A 25,907-nucleotide genomic window follows, 5' to 3' on the forward strand; every position below is an offset into this window, starting at 1 on the left:
TTTACTTTTTAAACTGATTCTTATTTTTCAAATGTTAAGTTTTATTTCTACATTAATATACCAATGGTTGTAGTTAACATGATTTACTGCTACGTACATAAAGCATAGCATGTCACCATGATTAACGAATATGTACGACCTGTTTAGAGTTTCCAGGTAACAGATCTAAAATTCGTAGCAATAAATTCAATTAGACTGAAGAAGAATTAAATAAGTTAGATTGCCGAGTGAAAGACTATGAGCCAGTGAATGAAATGCAAGGTGGTGCCCAGGGATATTTTTGCAGAACGCGACGGGATAGAGCCGTGGGAGATACTCCAACTGTGTGACAGTTTTGCTCCGATGCTTGACGTCAGAGACTCCCAACTACTCGCGTAAGATCACTCACGGTTTTAGTCATGAGCGTGAGCGCTGACCACCAGCCAGGTCACTGCTGGTGAGCGCAGAGCCCATGCGAGGTGCCGGGGCTAGTAGTGTATTTATCACTAAATTCTACTAGAATCCACATGTGTAAATCATGCTCTAAGCCCCCCCTATTCTAACTCCGACTTTTGCTGTTGCACAAGGATAAAAAAAATACGCGAACTGACTCTAATCAACCCTGCTAGTGGAGTAGAAGAGAGTTTGGCACCTGCAATAATTTAATTTGATACATAAGTTAAATAAACAAAGGTTTCATTAGCATAGTGAGGAATGATAGGGTTGCTCTATCGATTAACAGAATGAAAGTTCTGTTCAAAATAACAATATGATTTATTAAGCTTAAACACAGAATAGTAAAAGAAACACAGGAAATTTATAAATCATCAAATTGGCTAAAATTGGAGATTCATACAAACACTATAAAGGTGAAGTTGTCCCTAACTTAGATCCTGAGGTTTAAGACGAAGTGGTATGTGGAGCCAATTCCTTTCCACTCAAATCTCAAGAGAGACACACAGCTAACCCAATAGTAATTGCTGTTACTCGAAACTGAACACAGTTAGAAAAGGATGAACAGGCGCGCTCTGCTGAGCTCTGATTATCACCTAGGAAAAATCCCTATCTGCCGGTGCTGCGGACGTACATTACCAACAGTCTTCTTATCTCCCAGAACACGATCTGGCGTACCGCAGGCGAGGGCTGGCTGCTTCGACGTCCTCGACCGAAAGGCGACTGCCGACTACTCAGAGCACCCGTACAGGCCGAACACCGAACATTCCCGCCCCCACGACAGTGGCCGTGGTTACGTTCCAATCAGCAACTCGAAAACCGGCGGAAATTCCACTCCATTGCCGGAGCACTACCATTCCACCAATGGAGATTCTTGGCGCCAATTTCTGTGCTGATTTTGCAGAAAGTGCGGGAATTTTCCCGCCACAACTGCGTGGGTACACAAGTCATTCCCACGCCTCGCTGGTAGCCCGCCAGAAAGTGTTTTCGCAAAGTTTCTCTGAAGTAACGGAACCTCTAGCCCAGCCGCTACTTCACACCCCAGCGGGCGTGTCTCTTGACAATGTCGGCGTCTGAAAAGCATTCACTCGACTGCCTCACACACGTCGGCTTAACTCTCTCCAGTTCCACCGAGCCCGCCTGTCACCGGCCCACCCGGGTGACGAGAGACGCTGCGTGGGAAGTACGCGTGTTAAGGAAAAGCAACCCTCCACCGCATGCAACTAGAGAGGAGAATCGTAAGATAGAAATATGAGAGGGGGCTCATGCCACCTCTCATTGCCCCTACGCCATTTTAGATTGTAATTGGTGAGCGGTTGGCTCACTTAGGAGCAAGGTAGTGAGTCAATCGCCCAAGAACAATCTTACAAAGTGACTCCACATACCGCACTCTATAAAAAAGATCATTGCAACTGAAAAATGCAACTCATAGAGGGAGGATTATTTATGATGTAGCCAACTTCACCTTCTTAATATGGAACACTAACACTCACATCACACATCCATACCCAGGGAGCCCCTTCCAAACACCGATTCACGCAGACATTCACGCTCTAAACATGGCCCGGGCATCTGAGCCAAATATGGAGCAGTTTATTCTTTACAATCAGAGTTGGAGTGCTCCGCAATTAAATGCCCAAGATGTTACAACAATTTTAATCATTAAACTAACCTGACCTCACTCACACATGATAATATTTAAGTTAACAATCTCTTTGTGAGTTTTCAGAATCTAGTTACAACCTCCGATTCATTCTGTCTCCCTGCAGCAAGAATAACCTTTACAAAATGTTCCCTGAACTGATGGTCCATTCACAATGACAGTGGTGGTATCTGCTTCAGTTTATGGGGACTTCAGGCACACTGTTAGCATACACACAACAATAAACACAAAATACAAAAAAAACATGATGTGGAGAACAATACAGTAATCTGTAATAAGAATTACAGTGTAAAACACAAACGCATACAAGGTATAACATACATTACAGAAACAACATAAGAGAAAGAAATTTAAGAAAAACAAAAAAAACAAGGTTCATGGGGCATCAAATTGTGCGTGCACATTGCACAAAGTTCACGACTGTGCTGAGAATGAGGCACTAAATCACATTGTTAGAAATATCCGTGGCACTTCACTGATTCCACTGTACTGACATCACATAAGGCTAAACGTCGGTTGTAGTTGCTACGTTGTGGCAACAGCAATAGGGAGTTCTGGAGTGTCTGCAGTACGCTGTTGAGATTGTAGTCAGACCCACGCATATGATCACGGCCGTATGGTAGGAAGACACAGTGATAGGCTCTCCTCACGTCGATTAATTGTCTCTGAGGTCTACTCGTTGGGATACATCACTAGTCTAGGTCTCTTCTCTCGCTGGACAGAACTTTATGTTTCCCAATATTGCAGTTCGACGAGGGATGATGGCACGTGGAGTGACTCCACAAGTGTGTGAGGTCATCCATACAGGATCGAACTAGGAGCGACTATTGTTAAAAACTGCTCTCTAATAGAGAGGAGAAGTAAGACATGAGACCATACATTTGTTAGTGTGGCACGATACTGCTTTGTGTATGCAGATCGGCCAATGCTAGTGAGTTGTAAAAACCCAAACAGGTGAGTATAGAGCGTCCCTTTCTGTCCTGAGGCACATGAGGCGCAGGTTCTGACACGATATGTGATCTTCTTCGTGTACTCACGACAACGTGGTCTGCCGCAGGGAATCCCTCCAAGCGGCTGCCGCGTCCGGAGAGCTAGCAGGCTGTCGCGTGTCAGGGTCAACGGCCAGCCCCACTTTCGCTTGTGGCGGGGCAAGGGTCCCGTGTAATCCCTCAGGTAGGCAGCCGGGTGACTGTCAGCGTGTAGGACGGGACGCTCGCCCTCTAGCAGGTAGCCGAAGACCTCTTGTTTTTGCGCTGGCTGGCCTCTGCATTGCCACGTTCCTCGTCATCTGTACAATTCTTACAAAAGTCTTATGCCTAACTTTTTCCCATGACCTTCTATGTTATAATAAATTTACCTAATGAAACATTGATGGTCTGTCATTTCAGACACTCTTATTTTACTTTTATAGTTATTAATCTATGGCAATCATTATAACATCTAATCTAGACATGGAAATAATTTATTTTGATATACGTGTAGAGACCGATCTCAGTAAGTACATGGTGTGTGATAACTGATGCTTTGTAGTGGATGAACAACTAAATGTGCGGGCCCGCACTAATATTACTATTAATTATATAGATCGACAGTAGACATGCTTCAAGAATTAACTACCATATCCCAACGATCTACATTCTACGTCTTTTAATTAAATTATGTTGTTATGCAGGTCTAAGTTTTACTGTGCTATAAAGAACATGCAACTACGCTACTTTCGCTCGCCCGTCGTCCCTCCATCTCGGGTCTGTGGTTTGGTGACCTGAAAAATAGCAACTCAACAGGCGCGCGCCACACTTGTGGTAGAAAACCCCCACAATATTAATCTAGTTATTGTTAAATCCTACAGTTTAACTTATCCTAGTATCGTACTTTCCCTTTTATTTATTTATTTATTTATTTTATTTTATTTATTTATTTATTTATTTTTTTATTTACCTTATACAATACCCTTACATAGTTCCTGTTACGCTGAGATGTCTTGCTGCTCGCCGCTATTGACGACAGTGATGTGCGCGCCGTACGACATGACCTCCGAGTTTTCATTACGCCTCACTGAAACTCCAGAGACTGGGTTAGCCATGGCTATACACGACAATAAATTTATAGTTGCAACTTCCTTCTCTATGTGAAGCGGTTTTCGCGATCGAAGTACACCTTTCCAGAAGCAATGTAATATGACCAAGCCAGGACTGGTTCCTGTTGAGGATTCAGACACCCAACACACGCCAGCTACACAGTATGTCACGAATATCCAAGTACAATTCCTTGGTGATTCATCTGTGACAAAAACGAGCAGCACGCTAAATCCCCAACCAGCACATTAGCATGGTAGGCTTTTATGCCCTCATTTCTCTCGTCTAGGGCACCATTAGAGTCAAATGCTCACAGGTTCACCCCGACTTGCAAGACAACGATACCGGCGCAGCTCTGCAAAAACTATACTGCCCATATTCACCCTCGAAATCGCGCAATATACCACAATCGTGCAGTGCACTGACGCGTGCCTGCAAGCATTGGTATGAACGTCTCACGAACTGGTTGTGGCCGCTATGGAGCGTATCACGACCTCTCAGAACGCTTCTAAGAGCACGTTCTTGTATGCGCCCGTTTGTGCGACGTCTCGTCACTCATCCTTATCCCTTAACATGGACACCAGATAGGAAAGGACAAAAACATTGCTCATGAAAAGGTAGTGTCTCCTACTCCATCGACATTGGAGATCGCAAACATAAACAAAAAGAGGATAGCAGCAGTAAATTCTTATGCAAGACAACGCAGCGTGTTAATACTTTAGCAATCTTAATCTATTAATGTAACGATTATTGTTCCCCGAACAAAGGTTCATATATTTGCCTATTCTACTATGTACATTTCTTACACTACTACTATTCTACGAACTCCTTTATGTGAGATATGTGGTGGAGTCCTATGGACTTCTTTCCTTTCAGCGTCTCCAATTCATAAGCATTGTGGTGAGCTGCTCTCCTTATACGGTACGGGCCGTTGTAAACAGAATAGAATTTTTGGCATTTCATTTTTTGTTTGTTCGAAAGTCGGAAAGACTTAACGAGCACCTTTTGTCCAATTTGGAAGTGTCGTAGACGAGCTCCCCTGTCGGCACGTCTCTTCCTGACCTCTGCTGCAGCCCGTATCCTCTTGAGAGCCAAATCCACTATGGCTTGGTGCTGCGTTCGCGCCCTTGGTGGGAAGTTTACGACCTTGGTTATCAAGTCCTTAGGAATCCGGTTTTTCAGTACTGTAATGGGTGCCAATTTTGTTATCCCATGGGGTGCCTCATTGATCACCTCCTGGAAGTCTTTAAGGAAAACGTCCCATGTCGTGTGCTGTTTGTTACAGTACAACCGGCACAAGTTTCCGAGTTCTTTGATAACCCGTTCTGCAGCATTCGAGCTCGGATGGTGTGAAGATATAAAAATGGGATCAATTTTACATCGACGCAACATCTCCTTCCATGTTTTTTACTTAAACTGTGGCCCGTTATCAGAAATGATTCTACTCACATGACCAACCTGTGGTAGGAAATCCCGGATGAGGGCTCGTGATACAGTTCGTCCTGTCGCCCTCTTCAGTGGCGTAAAGGTAACGTATTTGGACGTTAGTTCAACAAACACTAATACGTAAGTATATCCTCTTCTTGTTCTTGGCAAAGGTCCCATCAAATCTGTTGCTGCTAATTGTCTTAATTTGGTCGGTACGATTGGGTATAATGGTGCCTGCATGCTCACAGTAGTGTGCTTAGCCTTTTGGCAGTCTTTACACACCGACAGTACCCTCCGAATTCGACGCTCCATGTTTCGAAAGTAACACATGGTCCTTAGCTTGAGATTGCACTTGCGTGGTCCGAAGTGTCCATAGCTGAGGTGAGTATGCCATATAACCTTGTTTATTAGGTGTTCAGGGATGCATACCCCCCATTCAGTGTCATTGGTATAATTTCGGTGGAAAATTATGCCTTTCCGCAAGAGGTAGAACTGCCTGATGGTGGCGTGTCTTCTGTCTATCCATTTCTGTTTCAATAACACTAGGGCAGGGTCCTTGTCTTGCTCCTCCTTGATGTCCTGCATACTACAGGTAATAAAATTTTCAAAGGCTACTTTCTGCATATAGTAAAGGCAGTAGTGATTTTCCTCCAGATCTTCTTCCATGTTGTGCTCAAATCCGATCGGTGACCGTGATAAGGCGTCTGCAATGATGTTCTGACTGCCGGGGATATATTCTATCGAAAAATTGTACTGCTGTAGATACGATGCCCACCTAATGAGCCGCCTGTGATTAAGCTTTGCAGTCATCAAGAACTCGAGTGCCTTGTGGTCTGTGTAGACCCTCGTCTTGCGACCAAACAGAAGGTATCTGAATTTTTCAAACGCCCATACAATAGCCAGCGCCTCTAACTCGGTTACTGAGTAATTCCTCTCACTCTTGGCTAGTACTCTGCTAGCAAACGCAATTGTCTTCCACACCCTGTTTCCTTCATGTACATAGTCTTGGAACACCATGACACCCAGACCGGAGTATGAACTGTCCGTTACTATGCAAAGCTCTTCAGCTAAATTAGGGTGTGATAGGATGGGTGCTTGTAATAATGCGAATTTTAATGTTTTCCATTCGGATTCGGCCGCCTCATCCCATTCCCAAGGAATCTTCTTTCCTGTAAGTTGATGCAACCGAGGACTGCTCTGAGTTTTGACATGTATAAAGCGGTTGTAAAAATTTATGATCCCCAAGAACCCCCTTAACTGCTTCTTTGTCGTAGGAATGGGAAACTTTTCAATCGCTTCGATCTTTTCGGGATTTGGCGCAATGCCCTCACCCGTGATGATATGTCCTAGAAATTTCACAGAGGACGTCCCAAAATTCGATTTTTCGATATTGATAGTCACACCGTATTCCTTGAATGTCGCTAGGAGTTCACCGAGGACCGCATTGTGCTCTCCCCAAGATTTCTCCGCGATCAGCAAATCGTCCACATAGCTGGTGACATGACGTTTCAAATTATCGCTTAGTATGCCGTCCAGCCCCCGAATGAATGCGGCAGATGAAACGTTCAAACCAAATGGTAGACGACGAAACCGGTAACATCTTCCAAATGCTAAAAAGGCTGTGTACTGTCTGCAATTTGGATGGAGCTCGATCTGCCAGAAACTCGATTTTAGATCAACTGATGAGAAGATTGATATTCCATGGAAGTTTTGTAAGAGTTCCTCTAATCGTTCCGGTCTGTCTGTTTCGGGTTCTATTATGGTATTAATTTGTCGCGAGTCCAAGACTAAACGAATACTACCATCTGCCTTCTCGACTACTCTTAACGGGTTATTATAGGCTGAAGCCGTAGGTTCTATTATTCCTTCACTCAGCATTCGCGTAATTTCAGCTGCTACTTTCTGTCGATATGCCAAGGGGATTGGATAGGGTGGCACACGAAACTGGTTGTGCGGACGTACACGAAATTCATATTGGAAGTTCTTTATTGATCCTGTCTTGGGAAGGAAGACCTCCGCATGTTCTACTAGTAATTTATGAAGTTCTTTGCGGTGTTCGCCCCTTATATTCTTTATTGCTTCCACTTTTTCTCCTATTTTCTCCTTTATTTCTCCCATTATTCCGACTTCATTCTCATCCGTGTCCTCTCCCCTATCCGCAACGTCGTCCTGTTCTTCCTTTCTGTCTTTCAGACACGCATAGTTTATCCGAACACAGTTAGACGGTAGTTGAGCTGGGATCAGCTGATCGTCGAACTTAATGTGGACGGGATTCCCTTTCCTCAAAACCACTTCACCTCGTCCTAGATCAACTATCGCTTCATGTTCATTTAGGAAGTCCGTTCCTATTATCATGTCGATCGCCAGATTTGGCACGATCCAGAAGTTAGACTCTATTTTGTGTCCTTGGCAGGAGAATTCCAGTCTTGTTTGTTGGGTGACCTCCGTACATTTACCCGCTAATGCCCCTTTTATTTTGGTTTTCTTAACCGATAGGACAGGCCAGTCCATCTCCTGAGAGCACCTCTTGTATGCTGCCTCAGATATTGCTGTTATGTAGCTTCCACTATCTATTATCGCATTCAGACTCTTTTCAGCTATTGCTACTGTGATAAGAGGCTGCCGATCATGTCGAGGAGTTGCTTTATGTTCCTCGAGCAGGATTTCTGATAAATCTTCGTAATGTATCATCCGTAGTTGGCCAGGTCCGAGATTACGTGCGAAATTCCGGCGGCCTGTGTTCGCACTAGTCTGGCGTCAATCCCTAGTTAGGCTCCCCCTCCTCTGACGTGCATTAGGATTTGCGGGTCTGGTTTCAATCTCCTGGTTCCACCGTTGTCCTTGGTTTCGCTCTCTCCAATTACGGTCGCTTTGCCGTTCGTTATTCCTTCTATCCCAGATTCCTTGTCTAGATTGACCCTGCTCCCTGACGTTCTGGTTTCCGTGTCTTTGGTTTCCATAACCTTGAATAGCGTAACCTTGACTTCCGTAACCCTGGTTTCCTAACTGACCAGTGCGATTATGCAATCTGCTGTCGTCTTCTGTTCCTGGCCGGTGGTATTTGTTACTTTGCCCCTTCTTCCTGTCCTTTGCGTCTTGTTTATCAAAGACTACTTCGAGTTCGCGCAATAGAATCTTGAATGCTTCTATGTCAGCTCCACACTTGCCGACAAGTGTCTGTTGGTACCTAACTGGCAATTTGGAAAAGCAAAATTTAATGATTTCTCCGTTACTATATGGACTATCTAAAAATTGATTCTTCTTGAGTAAATCATCAAGAAATTTGGTTGCGCTCCTATGCCCGGACACTTCCAGTTCAGGACAAAATATTATTTCCTCTTTAATCCTATCTTGCGTTTCCTTTGACCAGTAGGTCCGCAGGAATGCACCAACAAATTCCTGATAAGTCCGACACGTCGCTGCCACGCCCCGCATCTTTTCCGCGGCTTGGCCTTCGATGTGTCCACACATGAATTCTAATTTTGCCTGGGTTGGCCATGATGCCGGTAATGAATTTGTAAACTGCATCACCCAGCTCTTCGGATGCATCGACCCTCCATTTTCTTTGAACTTCTGGAATTTGAGTATCGACAGGAAGTGATTGTGATCAAAATTCTGTCCGATCCTCGCACTGGTGTTGTCAGACGTTTCCGATACTTGCACGTCTGCGGAGTGTCCTGATCTATCTTGCTGATAACTGTGATGTGCTACGTCTGTATCACAGTGGAAGTGGCATTCAGCATTCACTCTTCTAAGTGGGCTGCAATTATTGGAGCTATTACTCGCTGTTTCTGCGTGTGCATTGTTTGTTCCGCACGCTGTCACTGGGCTAGAGCACGGCGGGCTTTTCCTCGGAGACACAATCCTGTGTGCTCCATCATTGGTATCCGAACGCGCAGTGCTCGTGTGCCCATTTCGCTCTAGTTTTGCTATCCGACTCTCTACTTCTTTCATTCGTTTCGTGATGTTCGTAACCGCAATATTACCTTGAGTCTTTAAGGCCGCTAGGGATTTCGAGTGGACTTGTGTCGCACGTCGCAAGCGCCCTGCGAGTTTAAGAGTTACTCTTGCGATTTTCATTGCCCCTGTTGCTGCAGTTTTGGCTAGGCCTGCTACTTTTTGTGCTACCATTGACATTTGTTTTGCTTCTCCACATTCTTTCTTTATTGTTAATAATTCCCCACGAATTTCCCCTATATGCGAAATTATTGCCTCCGTGTCCTTCTTACGCTGTTCGTCAGCTTCTTCCTTCTCCTTCTTACGTTGTTTCTCCTCTTCTTCCTTCTCCTTCTTACGTTGTTTCTCCTCTTCTTCCTTCTCCTTCTTACGCTGTTCGTCAGCTTCTTCCTTCTCCTTCTTACGTGGTTTCTCCTCTTCTTCCTTCTCCCTCTTACGCTGTTCGTCAGCTTCTTCCTTCTCCTTCTTACGTTGTTTCTCCTCTTCTTCCTTCTCCCTCTTACGCTGTTCGTCAGCTTCTTCCTTCTCCTTCTTACGTTGTTTCTCCTCTTCTTCCTTCTCCCTCTTACGCTGTTCGTCAGCTTCTTCTTTCATTGATCGTAGGAAGCTCAGTATTGGGTTTACGTCATCTTCTTGATCCTCTTCAAACATGGGCGATGTAACTCTGGACACCTGGGCGCTAGAGCTCTGACGTGACCGAGCTGGCCTCTGTCTGCACTCGTTCGTTTGACTATAAACTTCTGCTACCGTCTCGACCTGTGTGCCTGTCTCTGTTTCATCCTCTACTTCACTATCATAATCACGGCCGCAACGCTGCTCTGAGATCGCGTCCAAATCACCTTCCTCATCAATGCCCCTGGCGTCCTGTCCTGCTAAAAATGTGCCCATCTCATCTCCGAACCTATTCCCGTCAGTAAACTGCCCCTTATCCATTATGCTATCCTCTTTTGTTTTAGCTTCGCCCGATAATAGTCGTGCCTTACTTCTCGTTATCATTCATAAAAACAAATTCATCTAAAATGCACAATAAAATTAATCTACTCCATATATTTTTTACACATAAACATAAAATTTCAACAACGCTGTTCCAACGCTGTAATCACAAACACAATATGATGTGGTACAGAAACCACACACAAATCCGACAAAGTGCGATGCGGTACAGACACCACATCAGCGAAACACAAAAAAAACAATGAACAAAAAATATATACACTGAAAACAAAAACTGTAGTCATGCGCCGCTACTTAAAACTAAACGCGGAACTACCAAAACAAAAAAAACTTGGGTATTAATCATTAAAAAAAATAGAGAGAAAAAAAATTGAATGTTCCTACTAAGAATCCTGTTTGTTTATCAGAGATTCACAGGAAAGATCCGAGGCCAAGGGTCGCCATATTATGCGAGGTCCCGGGGCTAGTAGTGTATTTATCACTAAATTCTACTAGAATCCACATGTGTAAATCATGCTCTAAGCCCCCCCTATTCTAACTCCGACTTTTGCTGTTGCACAAGGATAAAAAAAATACGCGAACTGACTCTAATCAACCCTGCTAGTGGAGTAGAAGAGAGTTTGGCACCTGCAATAATTTAATTTGATACATAAGTTAAATAAACAAAGGTTTCATTAGCATAGTGAGGAATGATAGGGTTGCTCTATCGATTAACAGAATGAAAGTTCTGTTCAAAATAACAATATGATTTATTAAGCTTAAACACAGAATAGTAAAAGAAACACAGGAAATTTATAAATCATCAAATTGGCTAAAATTGGAGATTCATACAAACACTATAAAGGTGAAGTTGTCCCTAACTTAGATCCTGAGGTTTAAGACGAAGTGGTATGTGGAGCCAATTCCTTTCCACTCAAATCTCAAGAGAGACACACAGCTAACCCAATAGTAATTGCTGTTACTCGAAACTGAACACAGTTAGAAAAGGATGAACAGGCGCGCTCTGCTGAGCTCTGATTATCACCTAGGAAAAATCCCTATCTGCCGGTGCTGCGGACGTACATTACCAACAGTCTTCTTATCTCCCAGAACACGATCTGGCGTACCGCAGGCGAGGGCTGGCTGCTTCGACGTCCTCGACCGAAAGGCGACTGCCGACTACTCAGAGCACCCGTACAGGCCGAACACCGAACATTCCCGCCCCCACGACAGTGGCCGTGGTTACGTTCCAATCAGCAACTCGAAAACCGGCGGAAATTCCACTCCATTGCCGGAGCACTACCATTCCACCAATGGAGATTCTTGGCGCCAATTTCTGTGCTGATTTTGCAGAAAGTGCGGGAATTTTCCCGCCACAACTGCGTGGGTACACAAGTCATTCCCACGCCTCGCTGGTAGCCCGCCAGAAAGTGTTTTCGCAAAGTTTCTCTGAAGTAACGGAACCTCTAGCCCAGCCGCTACTTCACACCCCAGCGGGCGTGTCTCTTGACAATGTCGGCGTCTGAAAAGCATTCACTCGACTGCCTCACACACGTCGGCTTAACTCTCTCCAGTTCCACCGAGCCCGCCTGTCACCGGCCCACCCGGGTGACGAGAGACGCTGCGTGGGAAGTACGCGTGTTAAGGAAAAGCAACCCTCCACCGCATGCAACTAGAGAGGAGAATCGTAAGATAGAAATATGAGAGGGGGCTCATGCCACCTCTCACCCACACTGGCTGCTGTGATGTCTGTCACACGGATATGCCGTCCGACACGCTCAGTCGGTAGCCGTTGTCAGGTTGGCCAAACACTGATGACAGTAAAGGCATGTAACTCGCGTCTAGGAAAGTGCCCCTGAGTGTGCGTATTATTGCTTTATTCTGTGATTTTAGTGTCTGATATTATTTATTAGTTTCGTGAAGGGTGACAACAAGTAATTTAGCCACTGCCGATGAGAGAGAATTTTTGGGGAAATAAAAGCAATTATTTTGTACTGTAATTACATTCTTGCAGTTGGTGCGCGTAATATAATTATTTGTATTGATTTCAAATGCTGCAATCAAGTGCATATTTAAAATCATCAAGAAATGAAATTAATGTGAAACGTCCCCTTATAAAAATTATACATGACTGTGTTTAAACTGACACACTATATTTTTAGCGCAACGCAATCTGACTTTCAATCATCCCTACAAAAGAATGGCCTTGACTAACATTAACCTATTCCTTTCACAAATCACTTACCTCACAAAAACCTTCGTTACTCGAACTACTGCAATACAGCGAGCGCCACTACTGCCAGCTAAATAAAAGATTCAAACTACCGAAGGCACTAACTACTGATAGGCATAGTTAGCAAATGAAAGATTCTGATAGAGAACAAACAATGTATTTACGTTAATAGTGTTCCAAAGTCGTAATATCTATAGCAGTTCATGACATCCAGTCTTACAAATTTACTGTCTCTGATAGACACACGTCCACATCATCCGCTCTCAAAACTCCGCCATTTCTCTCCCCACATCCACCACTGCTGGCGACTCACCTCCAACTGTGAAACGCTACGCGCTGTTAACATCCAGCTGCCGCTGCCCAACACTACAATGGCAGACAACAATGCAAACTAACCAGAGACTGCACACAGCACAGCCAGTGATTTTCATACAGAGCGCTACGTAACGTTGCCAATAAGAAAACAAACAGCCTACTTACATAGCCCCCATGCTCCCCACAAAAAATTTTACAAATTGTGTCAGGCAGTGACCAATAATGATTTGATAAAATTTTTCATAATTACAATAACAAAGGAATCAAATGCACACTTATTGATCCAATGTTGGTCAAAAGCAAAAATTTTCTCACAGTCCATAAAGACAGTCCTGATCATTCATCACAGTAAAATTGCAGTGTTTTTTTTTTTTTTTTTCCTCAAAGACTGAGCAGTAAAGGAAGATGCACATGTAAGTAGTGGATTTCCATGCAGTCTTGAAGAAGTAGTGTTGTCCTTCCAACGGAAAGACAGTGCTGACTCTTGACATGCAGACAGGAATGGGCCACAACAGAGCAATCCCACAGCAGAGTCAGTCGAAGTTTTGAAGAATATTGGTAGGTAGGTCATCACAGAGCAGACCCACTGTAGTCCTGGTAGAGAGTATGGTACTGGTGGGCCACCAGAGGTGCAGACCCACTGCAGTCCTTGTAGAAATAATGGTATTGATGGGCCATCAAAGGTGCATACTCACTTCAGTACTTCTAGAGATGGCCAGCAGCCATCTGTTGCGACTGTGCAGGTGCACAATCACCATCGAAGAGTCTTGTGGAGAATATAGCAAGTCCATAAACCACCACTTGTGCACTCACAAAGTTTTTGGAATTGTCCTTAGAACCAGCAATGCTGTTAACCAGTCCCTTGCTGAATTATTAACACACATGCAAACACTATCAGTCCCTACTTCTCACATATTGTCCATATGCTAGGACCAACAGAAATGTGTGCAGTGAAATGTAACTTACAAGTTACTTAATTTGATGAACTGGTGACAATTACAATTTTATAACATGAGAATACAATTACAAAGATACAGAAAACATTATTAAAAAACATAATAATACAGATAACATTTGTAGTAATACAGGCTTTACAAAAGAATAGAAATAAACATGTACATCAGTGTTACAGGAATTATGACATAAGTAAATAAATAAAATAATGAGAATAGTTTTTGAAACATTAATTTCACATATGAGCATTGAAACAGAACAGAATTAATAATGTCTAAACATCTTTACAAAGTAAATAACATATTATTAATGCAAATTATATTTGAGGATAACAGTATTCCTCATCATAGTGAATGTAGCTGAGTATTAGAAAAATTCTACAACATAAATCTTATTAGCTAAACACATAAAGACAGGAAAAAAAAAACAAATTCACATAGTGTAATAACACAAAAATACAGGACAGGGTTTGTTTTCAGTGTGACATTTGGTACTGCAGTCCAACCCAAAACTTCATTCTGTAGATCTTTCCTCTTATTTCAACTTTTGTTTCCACCAAAAGAATCCTATCCAAGCATGCTTTCTGTATTTATATGTTCACATATTTCTTACCTCATTATTTATTTTCCATTGTCTTACCTCATCATTTATTTCCAAGAAAATCCTACCTAAACCTGTTGTCCCTAAACCATACTTTTTTGTTCATATCCTCTTTCAAAATACTTTTTTGGCCAAACCATTTTCTTATAGCTTCTCAATGCATTTCTTCCAATTCATCGCAACTCGTTCTCTTGTATAGCCTACACCATCTTAAGCTAACTTAAATCTACTGAGCTCAGATGCATAAACTAAGGGATGAGGCAATGCAGCAGCACAAAACAATTAACACAAACAGCAATAACAAAAAATACAAATTGGCAAAGCTACCAGCAGTGAAACTAAATTGGCAAAGCAATTGCAATATTGCAACTAATATAAGGCACTGTGCAGCAAACAAGAAAAATAAATCAGTAGTAAAACTGGCTTAACAGAGAAATACAAAGTGACATTCAGTAGCACTATGCCTGGCAAACAGCAGCAGCAAACGCTATAACTTATACCTAAACATGACAAAGTTCAAGCAGAAAAAATATTACACTAAAGATAACAATGCAGATAAGGGAAATGTCTATTCATATCTTAATGTCTATGTAACTAAAGTGGTGCACCACAACTTATTCTACAAAAGGAATTACGAAGTACTTGAAAAGAAAATTCTGTATGCAATTCCTGTGAAGGGAAATGTCTTTGTGCAACTTCGTTTTTTTCTTTTTTTTTTTTTTCAAGTACATCATAAAGTTATTATTTACTGGATCTGTAGGCATAAAATATTTATATTAGTACATCTATAAAATTTTATTTTAACCAATGCTGCAGTGGAGCTAGATATTAAACAAAATAGGCAAAGCAAGGCGTGAAATGTCATTCACTAGCCATATGGCATTCCATAATGCAGTAAAACATCTTTCAACTAGCAAGACAATAGACGTGAAATGTTTCTCATCATTTCATTTCAGTAAATATCATAGATTAAGAGCTCTACAGTGTAATCATGTTTTCAAGTTTGAGCGTGTCGTATTTGCGATGCTTTCTACAAAGAAATGTCAATAGCGAGGATAATGGCCTCCTTTTTTCTCCACCTGTGCCTCTGAAAGGCACACACTAATGGCTTTAATTTTGTTTTTCTTTTTTTTCTTTTTTCAGGTGACCATCGCGCAGCTGGGTGCTTACAGTGACCTACATTCCTTACTGAAATATTTACGACATCAGTTTCCGCTACAGTGATAGTTTGATACAAATAAAATTTCACAGGTCGAAATATTTGCGTTACAAATCCGTAGAAACAAGATCCTATAAATATAACAGTGTCCAACAAATTTTCACCGGCATTGTGATACATTCACGCATTTACACACATTTCATAACTCTTAAAGTACGATTCTTGGTTTCCAACATCCTTTTTCACAAATCAGAGTCCCTAACCACTACTCATTATTCCTTACCTTATTACAAATATACATATTCGTCGACACTTCAATATTACATCATAACAGATATGTAGCATAATCAAATCTCAAAAACGTCATAGCTTTCTGCAATAATTTCAAAACCTAAAGAAAATTCTCTGCTCATTTCAATAGTGTAATCTACCTCAAACGTACTATAAAAATCATGCTCCCTTACCAAATATGACATTCAAAGCCCTCATAGTATCACAATGGTTCCTAAAAAATATTAACAGTGCACCCAGTGCAGACAAAATACAATTTCATAAGTGTGAAGTTATCCAACTGTGTAATTGCATGAACATGTGTCACTGACATAGTAAAAAAAAAATGTTTGTCTCTCTCAGTTAAATAATCAGATAGCTGTGTAATTATGTGTTAGAGAAATATGGTACCGATGTGAAAAGTTGTGTAAGCAAATACCATATTAGCTAGGGCTCCCTGTGCTTGCCAAACACATGGTACACAAAGTAAACGTGTACCCCCCTGAGGATTAATGTAATTATACCCTCAGGTGTTACAGATTACAGCAATCGAATGAAATGTATCACCGAAAACTTTCTTTGTATCTTTGTGATTTCAAAAATCTTTAAAAATAAATGTTTTAAGTACAAAATTAATCACTCAAATGCGTGTCCTGTAGCGCTAAATGTGCTTCTTGCTGTAAGATAATTCTGTGGAACTGCCGTAGATATTGTCCACTGTAAGCAAAGTTCTGCTGAAGTCAATGTACTTACGCTGTCTCATTGTAGCTATACCACAAAAGTTACTGCTAATACATGTTTTACTTTCCAGAAGAATTCAGAAAAATTGTGCAGATATAAAACAGATACAGCGCAAAAGCAATAATATAAATTGTGTCACTCATTAGCACCGTCATGATATAATCGTGTAGCTGTCAAATAAACTAACCACTGTGTCATTTGGTATCTCTCAGAAAGAACTTTAAATCCAGAATGTATTTTCAAGTAAACCAAAATGTTGCATTAAAATCTCATTAGCTGTACCAGTACATGTTCTAAGTATGTCAGCCTATAGTCGTTATGTAATCGTGCAACCAACAAGCAAGATTGTACACACACAATAACACTGTGTCGTCTGTTCACTATAACAATGCACTCGTAAATATTGTCTAAATATGTTCCCTAGGTCTAGACTAGATAGTGAACTTCAAAACATTGTTGCATGTTAACAGTTTCTAATCTGAGAAAGCATACTAGAAATGTAAAGTGAAAAGTTTTATGGCAAAAACAATGTTAAAAAGCAGATTATCTCTCAATAAATGGTTTTACACGTGAAATTTGTTGTAAACCTCTACTCTTCCTAGTATGCAGAGTTTCAGTTTCAACGCAATAATCATGCAGTATACGTCGGTAAAGAATACTGGAATGTTTCTCAAGGATAGCGACTATGTTATTTTTCTCTGAGGCAGCCGGCGCACGTGGCTGCCTGCGGTGTGAGTCATTGCCTGTCTCTTTGTTGGTGCGCGTTGTTATTAGGATTAGGAGACCTAATTTCTACAAATTCACCTTGGCGAGAAAACCCTGCCCTGTTTGAATCTCGCCAGTTCTGACGAAATTCAGGTCTGTCGTTACGATTATATCGTCTGTCGTCATGCCGGTAGATTCCATAGTTTCTTTCTTGCCCGTCAGGTGGTGAGGAATTTCTTCCGGAATCGTAACTGCGCGGTGGACCGTTGCGTCTGAACTTGTTCTGTCTCACTTGATAATAATAGTTCTTGTTGCCTTGTTGTCTGTTTCTATGATTGTCTCTGTCATATTCATTACTACGGAAATGCGATCTTTCTCTGTAACTATTACTCTGCCAGTGGTTGTCATATGGTTGTGTCTGTTTTGTTCACGATTTGCGTTGTAAGAATAGCCTTGTCGTGTCCAGTTATTATTTCTTTCATCGCAGAATTGTGACGGATGTTACCTGTAATTGTTGTGTTCCTGTTTTCGCGTCCCGCGAGTGTCAGTGTCGATTTCCAATTCTTGTAAGAGTCCCTGAAAAGCTTCAATGTCGTCTTTGCAACGTCCTGCCAAAATAATATGTCGTAAATGTTCAGGCAATTTGATTAAGCAAATGCGGATGAGTTCTGAGGGGCTGTAAGGGTTTGACAGATACCGATTCTTATGTAACATGTCTTCGAAATATTTGACAAGACTGGAAAATTCAGATTGTTCAAAGTGTTTCATCATTATGATGCTATGTTTTACTCGGTCTTGTGTAGCTTGAGACCAATATGCTGAGAGGAAGGCATGATAGAATTCTCCTACACTGTGGCAATCGTGAATGACCGATCGCATTCTTACAGCTGGTTCAATCTCTAAATAGCCACACATAAATCCTAATCTGTACTCTAATGACCAGTTGGGAGGAAAACAATGAGAGAATTGATGGAGCCACGCTTGTGGATGAATGTCGTTGCCAGAATTCTTAAATGTTTTGAATTTACGTGTAGTAATAAACAGCTTATAGTCAAAATCATCATGTCGGCGAGTCGCATGTCGGTCATTGTTACGTCGTTTCGGCGGTTCCATCTCAAAATTCGGTGTACCTTGCCAATTTCTTTCATAATTTCCGAAGTGCCCTGTGTTATTATTTTGTGGCTGTTCCGTATTTCTATGTCCCTCTTCCCGTATTGGAGCGAGAGTGTCCTCTGAAATACGCATTTCTTGTATTACGTGTGTCAACTGATCTTGTACTTCCCGGATTTCTCTTTGGTGTTGCGTATTAATTTGATTCTGATTTTGTTTGAATTTCCTAATTTGTTCGTACTCTTCTGTGTCATTAAAGACTACCGGTCTTGCGTCATTCAGATTATCATCTACCTTCGTAGAGAAAATATTTAGCTGATCCGAAATTTCGACTACTTTCTCTGATAATGAACTAATTTCCTCCATCTGTCTTTCTGAACCAATTTTCCGAGTATCTACTGTGTCCTTTAAGTTTTCCTGAGTTTTTGCAAGTAGCGTAACCGAATCGGTAGATGCAACAGATTCAATTTTAGCCCGCAAGGTCTCATGATTTTCATGAAGAATAGTTTGCAGTTCTTTTATGGCTGCTTCGTGATTCTGTAATGCATTTTCATGCCGCGAAAAAATAGGTTGAAAATGCTCACAAATTTGTGTTTTTACGTCATTACAGACTTTTTGACATTTCGATTCAATGTTATGTAACTCAGTAGTTAAATCTTCACGTGTTTGTTCAAGCGTGGTGTCTAACTTTTGAATGTTTTTGTTCCATTGTGTCTAACTTCCGAAGATTTTGTTCCATTGTGCCTAACTTTTGAAGCTTTTGCTGTGTTTGTCTCTGATTTTGTTCCACTGTGTCTAACTGTTGCTGTGTTTGTCTCTGATTTTGTTTCATTTGTTGCATTAATTGCAATAATAATGTATTAGTGTCTGGAATCTGTTCATCTATGCTTTTCGGCAGTGCATTTGCACCGGCAACATTCACATTTTGACAAGCAGAAAATGTGTCTTGACTTATTTGAGAAAACGGTGAGGACGCAAAACCTGAATCTACAGTATTTGCAAGATTGTGTCCTGTCATTTCGGATTCCTGAGGCGAGCTGTTGCCGACCGATCGATAATGCTTCCCTGTTCACTAATTGTTTCACTGTCTACGCCATTATTTGCCGCCCGCTCCATTTCCCTATGCACAATTACCAAATTACCACTTTGAATCTAGCGGTTCTAGGCGCTCAGTCAGGAACCGCGCGACTGCTACGGTCGCAGGTTCGAATCCTGCCTCGGGCATGGATGTGTGTGATGTCCTTAGGTTAGTTAGGTTTAAGTAGTTCTAAGTTCTAGGGGACTTATGACCACAGATGTTGAGTTCCATAGTGCTGAGAGCCATTTGAACCATTTGAACCACTTTGAATGTCTGTTAATTCATTACACAGTGGCGCTGATAAGCTACGCTCTTCGTCACTATTATTTCTCAGTTTACTTTGGAGCCTAGTGTTAGGTTTTTCACACGCCATTATTGTCACAATATTTCACACGATAACACAGATAAGCACAATTTGAAGAGCAAAATAAGAAAACACATTAACATAGCATTGAAAATAACATTTCGTTTTGCAAGCGCAGCTGCGAAATACTTGGTGCAAATCTACATGCATGCCACAACTGTTTTACTGTACAAGAATGAAAAACTACAACTACATAGGAAATTCTCTCTACAATTACGCGCTAGCAATAAACAATAGCTACACTAATTACACAAACTACAAGAAAAATCACAAGATTCCAGTGAGGTATCCTCGGCTAAGGGTCGCCATATGAAACGTCCCCTTAGAAAACTTTAATGAATTACTGTGCTGATAAACCTCTTACATTATTTGATTTTCAAACTGCTGAGCAGAACTGAACGTACTCAGACATTTCGCTGTTTACCTATTCTGATCACTAAACTGACACACAATATTTTCAGCGCAACGCAATCTGACTTTCAATCATCCCTACAAAAGAATGGCCCTGAATAACATTAACCTATTCCTTTCACAAACTACCTCACAAAAATCTTCGTTACTCGAACTACTGCAATACAGCGAGCGGCACTACTGCCAGCTAAATAAAAGATTCAAACTACCGAAGGCACTAACTACTGACAGGCATAGTTAGCAAATGAAAGATTTTGATAGAGAACAAACAATGTATTTACCTTAATAGTGTTCAAAAGTCAAAAAATGGTTCAAATGGCTCTGAGCACTATGGGACTTAACAGCTATGGTCATCATTCCCCCAGAACTTAGAACTACTTAAACCTAACTAACCTAAGGACAGCACACAACACCCAGCCATCACGAGGCAGAGAAAATCCCTAACCCCGCCGGGAATCGAACCCGGGCGTGGGAAGCGAGAACGCTACCGCACGACCACGAGACGCGGGCTTCAAAAGTCATATCTATAGCAGTTCATGACATCCAGTCTTACAAATTTACTGTCTCTGATGGACACACGTCCAGATCATTCGCTCTCAAAACTCCGCCATTTTTCTCCCCACATCCACCACTGCTGGCGACTCACCTCCAACTGCGCAGCGCTACGCGCTGTTAACATCCAGCTGCCCTACACTACAATAGCGAACAACAATGCAAACCAGCCACAGACTGCACACAGCACAGTCAGTGATTTTCATACAGAGCGCTTCGTGGCGTTACCAATAAAAAAACCTAAACAGCCTACTTACAAATGTACTTCTATACAGCATGGACAGAAAAAGTCTGAGAAGCTTGTAAGAGTGTTGTAGGGAAGATTGTGCTCCGAAATAACTGTTAAGAACTAATTTGATACGTTGCGCCGTTTCAGAGGTATTTGGCATTGAAGTCAGCCAGTCAGGTTACCAAACAGCCTGCCAGAGGTCATGTCGCCAAACGTGAAAAAAAAGAGGCACATTTTGGACTGGTAATGAGCATCTGAAGAAGTGGTAACTCACGGACCCAGACATGTCATTTTAGAGCGTGCAGCTGCTTGAATCTGTGCTCGCGACGACCCGATTGGCTAACTTCAATGCTAAATAACTCTGAAACGGAGGAACTTTTACAATTTTTGTGTGTGTGTGTGTGTGTGTGTGTGTGTGTGTGTGTGTGTGTGTGTGTGTCAGAATGTGAATATCAAGAAACTATTTTATTTGCAGCAATAATCGTAACAACTTTATCAACTATCATTAGTTTCCGCAATTACGTTACCTTCAGAATGCGAGACATTCGTGTTTTGTAACTCTAATCCATCCGGGAATGCAATCTTTCGCAAGCTGAAAATGCAATTGTTGGTCAACCTGATCTTAAATATACGTAAGTATTGCCTTTGCTGTTAAAATGTGATTGGAGGAGGGGTCATAGATGGGCACTTCGGAAGAGGAAGAGGAAGTGGAAGAGGAGGAAGCAAGGAGGAAGAGGGAAAGGGGGGAGGGGTGGGGGGGAGGAGGAGGAGGAGGAGGAAAGGTGACGTGCACTTTCACGCATCGCTGCCTGTCATTGCATGGTGTATCCGAGAAACGGGAAGTTTCTAAAAATCGCAAAACTGGACAGGATAGACTTGAAACTTCCTGGCAGATTAAAACTGTGTGCCGGACCGAGACTCGAACTGGGGACCTTTGCCTTTCGCGGGCAAGTGCTCTACCAACTGAGCTACCCAAGCACGACTCACGCCCCGTCCTCACAGCTTTACTTCTGCCAGTACCTCGTCTCCTACCTCCCAAACTTTACAGAAGCTCTCCTGCGAACCTTGCAGAGGTCCCCAGTTCGAGTCTCGGTCCGGCACACAGTTTTAATCTGCCAGGAAGTTTCATATCAGCGCACACTCCGCTGCAGAGTGAAAATCTCATGCAGAATAGACTTGTTTTGCCCTTTCCATTTGGCGGTTAAGGGAGCATATTTCGTATGCCAGATACACTTCTGCTACCTGAGGTGTTCATATGTCGCGACAGTGAAGTACACAGAGTGAGTGGCCCGCGTGTCCAGCTGACACAGGCAGCGAGGCTCGAGGCCTGTTGCGCTGCAGGCGAAGCAGGCAGTGTTCAGCCTCTTGCGGTCTCCATGTCGAACCGGAGCCGGGGAACTAAAGACAATGTCCTCTTCGTGGTGGAATTTAATTCTTTTATTTTAAAAATAATTCAGAATTCCTGGCCGCCGAATACAGAAGGGCATTGTTATTACGTCTCCTGAGTTCCATACCTCGTGCATGAACGAACATTATGTTGTTGAAAAACACTACCCACATTTTTAAGTATGAATAAAAATTCATAATGGTTCCTATGGCTCTGAGCACTATGGGACTTAACATCTGAGGTCATCAGTCCCCTAGAACTTAGAACTACTTAAACCTAAGGACATCACACACATCCATGCCCGAGGCAGGAGTCGAACCTGCGACCGTAGCAGTCGCGCGGTTCCAAACTGAAGCACCCAGAACCGATCGGCTACACCGGCCGGCTAGCAATAAAAACTAATTTCGATACAAAGAGAGGCTCCGATCCTCCACATGCTCAGAAGCAGTACAGAAGCGGCGACCAGGTTGGTGCCGTGTTATTTAATTTCAGGAAGGCGTTCGATGTAGTCCCGCAGAGACGTGTTATGAACAAATTACGTGAGTACTGAACGTAAATGGCTTTGTGACTGAAATAGAGCTCAGCAAGTCATCGTTTACAGAGATGAATCGCTAGATGCAAAAGTAACTCGCAGCGTACAGAAAGTTAGTGTTACAGTACAATTACTTTTCACAATACATACCGTATTGCTGGGAAACGTAGCAAGCTCTATGACGCTGATCGTGGGTGACGCTGTTGTATACAGAAAAGTCGCACCGCTAAAATGCTGTAGCGAAATGCAGGAAGACCTGTAGAGAATCAACGCGTGGTAGTTGACCCTTAACACACGCTTACCTAACGTACTGCCGTCATTGTATGATTACACGATTACCGAAGAGTCACTGGAAGTCGTCATATCAGTTCAGTATACGGAGCGATTTAAAGTGGAACGGCCACGCGAAACTAATCCAAAAGTATATGCCACACTGAGATTTATTAAAACAATCCTCAAGAAGTGTAGTCCACCCACGAAGGAGATAGGCTGCACTGCCTTCAATATTGTCTACCAGCTAGGGCTGATAGAGCAAACAGGGAAGGGTTCACTGCAAGTTCGCTTAGTACGCTCGAAAGCGTCACGGGGATGTTCATGCAGCTCCAATGGTACACGCTACAAGAGAGGCGTGTTGTTTACTGTTAAAATACGCAGCGCATGCGTAAACAGAAGAATCGACCACATACTGCTACTTGCCACCTATAGCTCGCGTAAAGACCATGGAGGTATAATGAGATTCGAGCTCACCAGCAATAAGTCTTCCCGCACACGATTCCGAATGCAGCAGGAAACAGGGGAAGCGACTGTGTTACACGACGTATCCTCCGCCATACACCACGTGGAGTACAGATGTAGAGGCAGATATGATTCCGCAGAGTTGGAAGGCGTCGCAACAACTTTCCCCCAAACAGATTTTGCAAGGGAATCATTGAGCAGTCAATGAACACCCGCATCCTTTGCAAACATGAAGAGTATGTCGTACTGAAGAAACTATTTCGTACACAATGTAACGAGAATGTTATCTAATCAATACTCCACAATATTCCAGAATCACATGTTTTGTCTCAGTTGTTAAGTATTTCACAACTGTGTGATGTTGCTTCAATCCCGGCAAGGTTCAAATGGCTCTGAGCACTTCGGGACTTAACTTCTGAGATCATCAGTCTCCTAGAACACACACATCCATGCCCGAGGCAGGATTCGAACCTGCGACTGTAGCGGTCGCGCGGCTCCAGACTGTAGCGCCTAGAACCGCTCGGCCACCCCGGCAAGGATTTCAAGCGCTAGTCAGAGCGATATCAAATGTATTTCGAAGCGACTGGAAGCATCTAAAGCCTGTTTACTCCAACACGACCAGTTCAGATTTCGCGAGCACGCCATGTTCTTGAATGTTGGGCATTCTATCCTGTGGCACAAGTAAGTGGCACTACAAACGTACTATTTACTCTATCCTCATCTGCATTTTATATAAATAAATTAGCTGTAGGTCTAATTACAATAATCTTCCTTTCTTCGTGCCTGTGCCGCTCAGGCAAATTAGCTTTATGAGAGGACACTTCCTTCTGAGAACTCATTCTCTCGAATACATTCACTTCTCCTTAACTTCCGTATCTGATGACCGATAATACGGTACCTAAGTATCCATTTTTATGCTTAGTACCGATTTGCGTCCCGAGTTAACTTAGCGAATACGTAATAAGAGCTTGCGAAGGAAGGTCGTTCTTATGAATAATATTATCGATTGGTTAATGTCAGCAAATGACCACTATTGCAATACTCTCCTGCTCTAAAAGCTCAGTTCCACGCCAGAGACAAACAGGCATAAATGTATCTGATAATATAGTAATGGGAGGCGATGATTATAATAAACGTGAGAACGTCAGGTTATATAAACGTTTTGATACAAATTCTAACTTTTTTCCAAAGTGAACCGAGATATTTACAATTAAACTACATATGTAATTAAACATTTATAATTTCGGCAGTGTCTCTTTCCAGAAGAAAACACTCTCACTGCAAGTATTAAACACTATAAATCTGTGGTACATAAAGTACGCTTCTCCACACACCGTAAAGTGACTTGAGAGAGATAAATGCAGATGTGTAACAATTTTGTCACCTGATTTCTCTATGGTATCCCCGCGACGTTTCCAGCTTTTTTCTCATGGTGCAGTATGACCTCCGCTTGCATACTCATGTGAGTGCAGACAGTTCAATCGTAGAGGGGTCGTGTGAAGTAATTCACACTTACTACCAAATATTTCCTAACAACGTGACAGTGACTTAACATTAATGTCTTAACACGCAGAAAAAGTTGTTAGTATCTTATATATTTCTGCATTCAGAAGATCTTGAACAGACAGCTGAACGCGAAACATAGCAGAGCGTGCATGGTAACAACGGAACGCAACAGGACATCAAAGGCTAAAATACTAGGAAAATAATCGAAAGTTCCCGTGTAGTAATACATTACTCCTCCTTAAACACTGCCTGACTCCAAAATGCGAGGAGCCATCTGGCGAGACGTTCTCGTAACAGGCCCGTTGACTCGCGGCTTGCGACACGCGGCCTGCGTAACCAATTCTGCCCGAAGACAGGTGCGGCCGCGAATCGGTAAGTCGGTCCACAGTGCATGGCAGAACTGCACGGCAGGAGTGGCGAATACAGAAGGACCGCGCCTGCGACGACGTGTTTGACATTTACAGCGATTCTACGAAATGCAAGGGATGTGTAGTAAATTGAAAAGATGCTACGCCCAGTTTCAAAAAATCGCCGCTGC

Source organism: Schistocerca nitens, chromosome 9 (genome assembly GCF_023898315.1).
Source record: "Schistocerca nitens isolate TAMUIC-IGC-003100 chromosome 9, iqSchNite1.1, whole genome shotgun sequence".
Taxonomy (NCBI): Eukaryota; Metazoa; Arthropoda; class Insecta; order Orthoptera; family Acrididae; genus Schistocerca; species Schistocerca nitens.